This window comes from Saccostrea echinata, unplaced genomic scaffold, assembly GCF_033153115.1.
Source record: "Saccostrea echinata isolate AGI-Se365-2 ecotype Australia unplaced genomic scaffold, CSIRO_AGI_Sech_v1 ptg000013l, whole genome shotgun sequence".
In the NCBI taxonomy this organism is placed as follows: domain Eukaryota; kingdom Metazoa; phylum Mollusca; class Bivalvia; order Ostreida; family Ostreidae; genus Saccostrea; species Saccostrea echinata.
The window spans coordinates 3,184,547-3,196,581 of record NW_026889762.1 but is presented as its reverse complement, the minus strand read 5'-3'; the positions used below and the strand labels follow the sequence as shown (position 1 = coordinate 3,196,581).

Here is a 12,035-nt window from a genome sequence, read left to right as displayed (position 1 = left end):
TCAAGGAAACACTACCTAGTTTGTTGGGTATGCCACGGCATCAACGATAAAGTCTTAGTTGTGGGATAATTTGCAAATAAGCAAAGCCTGTTAAGCATTAATTATTCTATTGCTAGTCCCCTACTGGCAAGATCATTGAAGCGGAACAAAATGCAGACTTGATCTATTACACATCAAGTTAAATTCACATACCAAAAAAATCAGCTCAATATCTGCAGGCGTTTATAAAAAAAATGCGGAAAACTAACAGGGCTGTAATCCCATCAAGATTATTGAAGTGGAACGAAATGAAAATTTGTAACTTATAATCAAGATACACCCACTTAACAAAAACCAGCTTTATGTCTCCAAGCGTTTAAGTAAAAGTGCGAAAAACCAAGTGGGACAGACTGAGAGACAAACAGAGGAACAGACAGACTGTCGGACAGACAAGGAGGAAACCTATAGTCCCAGGTTTGTCCCTAAGACACGGGGGTTGCAGAATTTCCCCGCCTATAATGATGTAATTCCCCAATTATTCTGGTGTTCCACCTAAATTCCCTGTAAGGACAGGAACTTTAAACCCTTTCTACTTTTTTAATGTCCCCTTTTATTGCAACTCTTAGGGACAGCCCTCTAGTCCCCACCGGTTTTACCGGTAGGGGATACATAACTACATGTATTTTAATAATGTTTTTGTTTGTTTGTTTGTATGTTGTTTAACATCCCTCTCGAGAATTTTTCACTCATATGGAGACGCCACCATTTGCCGGTGGAGAGCTGCAAATTTTGTCCTATACTCGGCACTTAGGCCATGGAGCAGTGAGGGATCTTTTTCGTGCCAGCACCTACTGCGACAAGGGACCTCGGTTTATACGATCTCATCAGAAGGACCGGTCTCCACGTCCCACAGTGGGATTTGAACCCGCGACATAAGGATCAACTCCTTATGTCGCGACTCTAGAGCAGACGCTCTAACCACTGCACCACGCGGGCTATTTTAATAATGAATAAACCATTTAATCCTTTATCAAATACTTATCTCAGTACAGGTAACATTGAGCAGTTTTAAGGTCTCAGGGAAATTAAAATAATAGAGTGTTGTACATAGAACATATTACCCTACGTCATCACCCAAGTATAGTGTTATAAAGAGAACAGGTTAATGTTACCTGTAATTTCTCATTTCAGTGTTGAGATCATGTGATGTAGGGATTTTTTTTCCTATACTAAGTGATAATGTCTTGTATTCGGCTCTAATTATTACATTATACCATAAATATAAATAGAACAAGGCATCCTACATCACCACTCAGGTATAGTGTTACAAATAGAAAACATCTTTTACATCACCACTCAGGTATAGTGTTATAAATAGAACACGACACTCTACATCACCACTCAGATATACTGTTATAAATACTTGTAGAACACAACACCATACATCACCACTCAGGTATAGTGTTATAAATACATGTAGAACACAACACCATACATCACCACTCAGGTATAGTGTTATAAATACATGTAGAACACAACAACCTACATCACCACTCAGGAATAGTGTTATGAATAGAACACAACAACTACATCACCACTCAGGTATAGTGTTATAAATAGAACACGACACACTACATCACCACTCAGGTATAGTGTTATAAATAGAACATGACACCCTACATCACCACTCAGGTATAGTGTTATAAATAGAACATGACACCCTACATCACAACTCAGGTACAGTGGCGCCGCGTTTATCCCGACGCCATTTATCCGGACGCTTCACCATCCGGACGATATTTTTTGGGAACCGATTTTTTCCACGTTATTTTGTCTCATTAATCCGGAAATTCGCGTTCCGTATCCGGACGGTCAATTTCTACTACAAAACATAATAGTTCATTGAAAAATGACTCGTTTATCCGGACGGTAATTTTTCAAAAACGACTTTTCACACTTATCTTGCATTCGTGTTAATTGTTGTAAAAACATTGGCCATACAGTCAGTTTGAAGGCGGTTACCTGTGACCTACAAACAATAGCGTCTATAATTAGCGTGTGTTTACCCCAATTCAATCACACGTTTATCTTTATTATGAAGCTCAAAGAATTTAGCTGACACTGTGCATTAATTAAATAATAATCCGTTCAAAATCATATTGCTAACCGTATATACATCGCTAAATTCAGGAGAATTTTGGAGAGTTGTAAATAAAATGAGCAATAAATACCGAGCGATTTCGTAATGCTCTTTATCATGTCGATTAACGTTAGTTTAAAATACGATGTTCCATTTCTAAAAAACGTAAATGTATTTGAAACGCTTTTTTCCCACAAGACAGTATACAAAGGAACATAATAGAAGAACCTATCTAATGTGCTACCGTTTACAAACGTCCATTACATATAAAACTGGCGTTACGTACAGATGTTGATTACGTTTTTCAAGGTATTTTTTAATGATCGAAATTCAAACTTAGCGTCTGTAGAAAAAAATAATATTGAAAATCATGAAGATGGCTTGTGTTTACGAATGTTTTTAATACTTTTTTTTGATTAGTTTGCAGTGTTCAGTTAATTTTACAGTAACCCTGTGTAATGAATATACGGGGAATATACCGGGTTAGTTTATATTTGAACATTTTCAATGATGGTGCTGAACAGTTCTGTCATATCATATAAGTTTCAATTATTATAATATATGGCAAGATAAAACAACAGTAGATCAAAATTTGCTCAACCCATGAAGTCACATGTCAAAGAGAAGGTGAATTAAAAAAGGAGGTCTCGGCATAAAATTTGCCATCCATTTTTTTTTTATTGTGTAAATTACATTTTACTATATTTTTTCATTAATCAATTACTGCTTTTAAAACAATTAACCGAAATATAATTTAAAAGTTTTTTTTCTTTGCTGTCACATTTGAAACAAGAATGTGCATATATACATGTACATGCTTATATAGAGAGTGCTTTTTGATATGTGATTCAATTATCCGGACGATTCATTTATCCGGACGATTTCGTTGGGGACAGAGGCGTCCGGATAAACGAGGCGCCACTGTATAGTGTTATAGATAGAACAAGACATCCTACATATGTACGTCACCACTCAGACATAGTGTTATAAATAGAACACGACACACTACATCACCACTCAGGTATAGTGTTATAGATAGAACAAGACACCCTACCTAACCACTCAGGTATAGTGTTATAAATTGAACACGACACCCTACATCACCACTCAGGTAAAGTGTTATAAATAGAACATGATACCCTACATCACCGCTCAGGTATAGTCTTATAAACAGAACACGACATCCTACATCACCACTCAGGTATAGTAATATAAACAGAATGGGACACCGTACATCGCCACTCAGGTATAGTGTTATAAATAGAATGGGACACTGCATCACGACTCAGGTATAGTGTAATAAATAGAACACGACACCCTACATCACCACTCAGGTATAGTAATATAAATAGAATGAGACACCCTACATCACCACTCAGGTATTATGTTATAAATAGAACATGGCACTCTATTTCATTTTTATTATTAAATAGAATCTTCTATATCACCACCCACATCATTCTTATTATAACCAAAATAAGACTTTAAAAATAATTAGTCATATTAAATATTCTTACAACCAAAATGTTTTTTTTTTTTTTATATCAAATGAAAGTTGTTTTTTTTTCAATTTACTTCATCAGATTACACATCATGTAGTTTTGATTCCAGCTAACAGCTGATTGAGACATTAATGAATTTATGTTTTATGTTCTGTTTAACAGGATAAAATCACATATTAATGCAGTTAATTTACAAGAACTCGAAAATCTCCACATTTCTATCATGTCTATTTCACTCAGCCACAGAAAGACTAACTCAGTTTCAAACAGTTTTTCTATACACATTGTTTACATGTATTTTTTTTTCAAACCATCAAACAAAAAACATGGCTAAAAAACATTGTTTACATATACTTGATTTTCTTCACTTTACCACTGATAAATTCAGCCACAAAGAGGTCACATAAAGCATATGGATGCCATAGATCACAGTTATCAATGTAACAGAGGAACTGTCCGTCCTGATCTATGATGTGAATACAATGGTTGTCACAGTCTGCTGTCAGGATCCGCCTCTGGATATGTCTCTTGTGATGCCGACTGAACTAAATGGTCACTTATGACAATGAAGTAGTTACATATATTTGATTTTCTTTACTTTACCACTGCGACACTCAACCACAAAGAGGTTGTCTCTGGAGTCTACACACAAACCCCATGGATCCTGTAGACCAAAGTAATCAATGTAACAGAGGAATTGTCCGTCCTGATTTAGGATGTGGATACAGTTGTTGATAGTGCCTGATGTCAGGATATGACCCTGGCTGTCTGTTGTGATGCCGCGTGGATCAAATGATCTCTTAGTAGTAGAGGGATGACCAGTGTATCTAAATCGGAGTTTTCCTGCCTGATTAACCACCACTACAGCATTGACGCAAAAGTCAGCTACACAGATATCCAGATTCCTGTTCTCACTGATATACGAGGGCCGTTCAAAAATTACGCGGACTTGTTGCACAGAAAATATATTTGACGACACATATAAAAGAATCTTTTCAGATATGATCATCAAAATTTCGTATCAAAATATTGTAAATTGGTATCAATTTCAAGTGATTTAACAGGACATGTCATGAAGTCACGACGCAGTAAACTTTCAACGTCACGGGCATTTTTAAAAATGGGAGCTTTCATTTTCTCAATATTTTCCCTTAGTATTTGATACTGTATAGTTTGGGTTACCTTATCCACTCAGAATAAACATCCATATACCATTTCCGATTCAGCTTAAAAACTATAAAACTACTATTGTGTGTTTTAGTTTGTGTTAAACCCCAAAACTGCAGATATTTCTGAAGTAAAGTTTGGTCGATCTCAATCACATTCTTAACAGCCCAGATCAGTGTTTTGTCGATGAACTACTTCCATCCCTCCCGGACTGCCTTTTGACTGAGGTCTAACAGTCTAAAATTCTTTTTTACATTTTGTAGAGATGTGTCGGATATTCCTCTGGTTTACTACATGTTTCATTAGGATTATTTTGGGTCTCTATTTGCGTTTTCCCAGCATGATTCATGATTTGATAAAAGTGCGCTGCTCCGTCAAATTACGAGACGTCATTTTTGCAGTTGATTTCGTAGGGGTCACATCGGAGAAAAATTACAATATTTCTGTTAGTACTTCAAATATTACGCCAGAAATCTGAATACTTAATAATAAAACAATAAAAAGAAATTTTAGAGAAAATTGTTGAATAATATCGTGAAATATGGAAAATAAATGAATAAAATTTTGGATACCGCATGTTAGGTTTTCAACATTTTTGCCGTGCTCCGTGTATCACCATCAGCAGTATCAAAACGGCAATAATTTTATGAGATATTAAATAAAATCAAAAAAATTTACCAAGAATTTAATGGAATTTTGAAGAAATATGATCCTTCGAAATTTCAATTCTATATGACGTCTATAAGAGTAAATAATAGCAGAGTCCGCGTAATTTTTGAACGGCCCTCGTATTTAATGTAACCAGATGAATGCAGAGGTTTACTTTCACTATCAAATTGAATGGTTTGTTTCTCTGTGGAGCCAGAGTAACGGACGACTTTTGATTGTTTATTATCATCATTGTTCATGGTAATCAGGAGGTCTGTGACGGTACATATTGTCGTTTTGTACATATTGTCGTCGGCGACAATATGTACCTACCCTCACTGCACATATCGTCGTTCATCGGTATATATTGTCGCCGGCGACAATATGTTCCGAGACGAGTCTTATTTTTTCCCTGCTAAATGGACGACAAAATGTATAGTCAAGCACCAGCACATATTGTCGTCGGCGACAATATGTACAGTCAAGGTCGGCATATATTGTCGTCGATATATTGTTTTGACGAATACTAGTATTTACTTGAGAAAGGAAAGATAGATTTACATTGTACACACACACACACACACACACACACACCCTCACACACACGGAGGGAGACAAACAGCATTACTAACAATACTGTAGGGAGAAAACTTTCTGGGCAGAAAATTGTGTCCAGGATTGATGTACATCACTATGATATGTCAAAATACCGTAATTCTTGAGACCTCTGATAAATCAGCCTAAATCTTAATCTTAATTAAGATTAATAAATCTTGTAAAATATACTTGGGAGATTGAATACACGTATTAGTTTTTTTGTTCAGTAGTAATGATTTTTTTGGAAATTATTTTTGCGTTTTTCTTATATACAATCATATGAAGATATAATTGGTGTTGAGGTTCACATTTTTAGGTCACCTGAGCTGGAGTCCAAGTGAGCTTTTCTGATCACATTTTGTCTGACCGTCCCTCTGTCTGTAAACTTTTCACAATTTCAGCTTCTTCTCAAGAACTACTGGGTTAATTTCCACCAAACTTGCCACAAAGCATCAGTCTATAAAAGGGATTCAAGTTTGTTCAAATGAAGGGCCTGGTCCTCTGTCAAGGGAAGAAGTTAAGGATTAGTAAAAATTTAGTGACATCTTTTAAAAATCTCAAACACCACTGTGTCAGAAATGATAAACTTATGTGAAAGCTTCATTATGAGGTGTAGATTCAGTTTTACATGTATTCAGATCATGTCTCTCGAGGGAAGGGTGTGGCTGCAATAGGTGATCAACTTTCTTTCAAAGAATATTTAGAAAAAAAATCCTTCATTTTTTGTGCTGGATCAGAAGAGATGATACTTATGTGAAAGCTTCGTTTTATAGCGTACGATCAATTTTGCGTAGCTGGCCTGAAAAAAAATCCCTAACTGCTCAATGACCATGAGTGCCAAGCATAGGTCTAAAGAACTACGCTCGCTAACTCTCGATTCCCGCCTACATTTTACACCCATTTCATTCAATACTTGTGACAATTTGGCCGTAAAATCTTTGTTGAATGCAAAGAACAGTTCAATGGTAATTGACTGATAATTTTAAATCCAGTGTTATATAGTTATTTACCCCTAATTCCAGCTTTTTGAATAAGGGGGGTAGACGATATTTTTCATTGAAATCGGGCTTTAAAGCATCACCACATTTTAAAATATTCTTGGATATGAATAAATGTTCCTCTAATCTTTCCTTATGTTTTACTCATATAAAATTAAACATATATTATTAATAAAATACAATGTTTTAGTTGTAAACCCCAATGATATTGGTAAAAAAATAACCATTTTGGTAGTTTTTGTCTGTAAACATATGTTCCCCCCGTGAAACAACAAAAAGCTTTGGTATGAAATTGTGAAAGGACGGTCCGTATTACCTGTAAGAAGGAATTTAGTTTCACAGGGGGGGTGGGGGGGGGGATGTTTTAAATATATTTTCCGTTGTTTTCTATAGTGAAAATCACAAGTTTTACGAAATATTATAGAGTTATCTCTCATTGTTTTCCCAAAGAAGTAATGTTTTATGAAAATTCATATGAATATCTATATAGATATGAAAAACATTCAAATATGTTAATTTTTGAAAAATGACTTGGAGGTAGGAGGGAGAACAATACTATAGTACGCAGTTCTTTGCAGCCCTCCACCGGCAGGTGATGACCTCTACGAATGAAAAATTCTCGAGATGGTCATTATAACAATAAAGACAAAATCATTTTTGTTCAAATTATGACCCCATGGAGTATAGGTTGGGATCACAATGGGTGATTAAAGTCTTACATAGGAATATATACAGAAAATCTTTAAAAATCTCATATACCAGACAGATGTAGGACCGGCGCACCCCCCCCCCCCCCTTTGGTTTAATTTTTTGTCTGCTTTGGTACATTCTGTTTGTTTAACTTGTATATACTCTCAATTTAGTCCACAGATAAAATTTCATATTTTAATAATTTACTTAACATATACAGTAACACACCTTTACATGCAAATGACTTTTAAAAAAAAAATTTAACTTGTCAAAAAAAATTCTGAACCACCCCCCCCCCCTCTTTTGTCTGGATCCACCACTGAGAACAGCAGTAGGCCCGTGAATAGTGATACTTATATGGAAGTTTCCTCAGGTAGCGCAGATTCAAGCATCTTCAAATCAAACCGGGCCTAGGCTGGGGTCACAATAAGCGATCAAATTTTTACATAGTAATATATGGGAAATTTCTTTAATAATCATCTTCTCAAAAAGAGATTAAGGCAATGCAACAGAGCAAAACAAAGCAATGATTAGTCAAATTTATATGGATTGTTGATTAATTGATTATTATTATACTTCTACTGAATTTTTCCCTATATAACATTAGATCGTTAGATGTGACTATTTCCCTAGAAATCATTAAGAATGGACTAATCCCCGTGTGTTGTCAAGTGGGCTAATCTCCGCTTCGAAAGCTAATTCTCGGTTATCCGTAATCCTCTAGGTTTTACATTAAAATTGGTATGATATGTAAATGGACTAATCAACGTGTGTTAGTTCAGTGAGCTAATCCCTGCTTTGAAATCTTAATCCTCTAAATTTTACGTTTGTATCGGTTTAATAAAACAGTTAAAAGTGTATCATTGCGGCTTCGCCTCAGGAAATAGTCCTGGCCTTGGTGAACTGAAATCTTGCTAACTCCCTCAATGATATACCTTAACTGTATATTGTTGTTTAACATCGAGTTGGCAATATTTCAGCCATATTTTGACGAGAACATTAAGTGTATATGGCCATTTTTGAAGTTTATAGTTTTTCTGGCCATATTGATATGGATCATTGCCGTGCATTGCCATGCGACATGTTCTGATGGATGGCAATATACACAGTGAGGGTAGGTACACATTGTCCCCGGCGACAATATAAACAAGACGACAAAATGTACCGTCGCAATCACGCTGCTTGAAATAGCATACGAGACACGTCAGTGTGATATACACCCAAATTACATTCACAAAACTACCAAAAACAACAAAAGAAGTCTTTAAGCAACAATATCTGTGGGGCGACAATATGTACAGTGGGGGTGAGGCACATAATGTCGCCAGCGACAATATGTACATGTGTTACTTTTCAGCCGGCGACAATATGTACCGATGGACGACAATATGTGCAGTGAGGGTAGGTACATATTGTCGCCGACGACAATATGTACAAAACGACAATATGTATCGTCACAAGCAGGGATGGGGTAATTGTAATTAGTATTTGTAATTGAGCGTAATTAATTACTTTTTTTAAAGTAATTGGAAGTAATTTGTATTTGAGCCAGTCTTCAATTACAAGTAATTGAATGTATTTAAATACATTTCCAAAGATGTCATGTATTTTCAATTACTTTTCAATTACATTTAAATTATTTTTTTTTAAGTTATAAGTTTAAAAAGGTGTCTTTTCAAGATACACAGTTCAGTATACCTGTGTGGCATGGGCTTGTGTTTGTGCAACAATCAAATGTCTCAGAATGTTTAATTTGTTTATACAGCATGTCACACTGCCCAGGGCAATAGGTAGAGGTCTAATTTTGTCCACCTGTGAAACCCTCTAATACCCAAGAACAAAAACACTGAATAAAAGTTCACTATAGTAAAAACCTTATTCAGAACCAAATATGAATTCAATAGTATTGGATGAATATAATGTCCCAGAAAATGTTTCTGGAAATTTTAAAGTGAAAATCATTCCACGTTTCCTAAATGCCTTTCTCGGTTAGCCCAAAGGTATTTAGCTGTACCAACTTGACTTCAGCACCCGTTGAAAGACTTTTCAGCGTGGCTGGAAAACTGTTCAGACCAGAAAAATGTTGTTTGAGTGCTGCTGTGTTTGAAAATCTAATGATGATTAAAATGAACTCAAAACTGTAAAAACATTTCAGTACATAATGCTTTGTGTATCTCAATGTCGTTTATATATGTATTTGTTCTCAAGATTTTTCAAAAATAAAACTTAAGTAATTGAAATGTATTTAATTATATTTGTCAAAGTAATTGAGAGTAATTAATTACATTTGAAAAAATCAATGTAATTGTAATTGCAAGTAATTGACAAAATTACCAAAGTAATTGAAAGTAATTAATTACATTTCAAAGTAATTGACCCCAACCATGGTCACAAGGTCACCAGAGGAGGTACTACAGACATGCCAAGGTGTCCACCCCTGTAGTCTGATCACTTCCTGTATCTGCTTATTCTTCACTACGTTTACAGTTCTTGTATTATGGTCAGTATAAACTAGATCATCACTCATTGTAACTGCTATGTCACGTGGTATGTTCTTAGACTTGGTTTTTATTGAATTCAATAGTTTGCCCCGGAGGCTGTAGAGTTTCATGATTTTGTTATCTCTACATGTCCAGATTTTTTCATCACTGAGACAGGTAACACTGTATAGTGAGTACTTACACCCCGTGTTATGGTGGTGATGAGCTCTGGTTCATCAAGCAGTGGTTTGACTGGAGGACGGGATACAGTTTCTGGTGTCTTCATTGTGTAGCCATGTTTTTCTTTTATAATGGATAATGCTGACAGAGAATCAAACATTTGATAGAGCTGTTCTGTATTGATATGATGAGGAGAGAAACTTGGTAATGCTACATTGACTTTAGGAGGTAAACTTCTGAATTCAGCATTCCTGGATTTGTACGCAGAGGTTAGGGAAACATCATTAGAGTCCAGTATTTTCTTCAGATCAATTATGCTTTGTTTTACATCAGAAGTAATATGTTTAATTTCATTTTCCTGTTTATTTAGAGCAGCCAAGTGTTTCGTTTTCATCTCGTCAATTTCAGATATTTGTTTCTTGACAATGATGTTAATTTCTCTATGCCAGTCTTCTCCTTGTTTGGTGAAAGCTGTTGTCAGTTTCTCATAATGTTTTCCAAACTGACGTTTTCAGAAATTAAATCTAATGTAATTTCTTCGTATGTAGGGTAGATTTTTTCCTCTAGTTCCTCTAAATCTTTTTGTAAATCATTTGTTTTTGAACTTAGTTTCTGCAGAGTATCGGATAAATCGTGTCCTTTGTGTTTTCCCGAGGAGATGCAGGTAGAACAGACAGGAATGTCATATTTCTCACAGTAAAGTTCACGATATTTCTGGGTGTGGTTTGGACATTTTGGGTAGCTAGGGGTAGAAGTTCTGTGTTTGTATGGTACAACATTGTGTCTTTTGGATGAATCAGAGAGATGTTTTCCAACACAGACTATACAGAGGTTTACATGACAAAGTTCACAATGACTCTGTAATGCAGTTGTTTGACACAGGTCACAGAGTAGGATGTCTTTGGCACTGTAACAGAGTTCCATTACTGGGTTTTTGGTCAAATAAATAGATGACCCTGTAATTAAAAGTAAAAGAAGACTTGGATCACAGATTGATCTGTCAAAGTTTAAAAAAAAAACTATGACGTATTAAAGATGTCAATGCTCATAACGTCTTTGACTGGAGTAGAAAGAGTGAAAATCTTCTCTTTGTAAACCTTTGAACATGTAAGCAAGAAGCTACATACTTAATCATTGCTAATAGAAAGGTAGTTTGTGACCAGAAATCTTCTTGTGATAGCCAGTGACCACTGACCACAACTGAAATAAAAAAAAAAATTCAGTCTGAAATGTAAATTTCTATAAGACAGAATGTCTGATTGGAGGAATATCAGTAGGTCTTGCTTTACAGGTGATTGTGACCAGGAGGTATGTCATTATTCTATACTCTATTTATAGAAATCATGGTATTTTCTGTTTGTTGTAGGTTTCCGTTTATCAGGTCAAAGAAAAGATTGCCGAGTCAACAAAAAAGTTTCTAGCAAAGTATGATGTGCTCAAGTCTAAAAAGTAAGGCTGAAAAAAAAGGAAATGTTTAACTCTGTTGGACAGGGACCAGATGAATTTATGCATTATTAAGGTTTCAATCATCCTTCTAGTTAGCTGTCTTTCTATCTGTCCATCTGTAAATAATTTCAAAACCCTACTCGATCCTCTTACACATGTTAGTTTTGTTTAAATTTGAATAAGTATTGGTACACAAGAAGACTATAAT

The 12,035-nt window shown here is 35.4% G+C and overlaps 1 pseudogene; it reads right to left on the bottom strand.

Annotated features, from left to right (window-relative positions):
* Positions 1-4,195: 4,195 nt before the first annotated feature.
* LOC133186352 (uncharacterized) lies at positions 4,196-11,337 on the bottom strand (annotated as a pseudogene).
* Between the last annotated feature and the right edge of the window lie 698 nt (positions 11,338-12,035).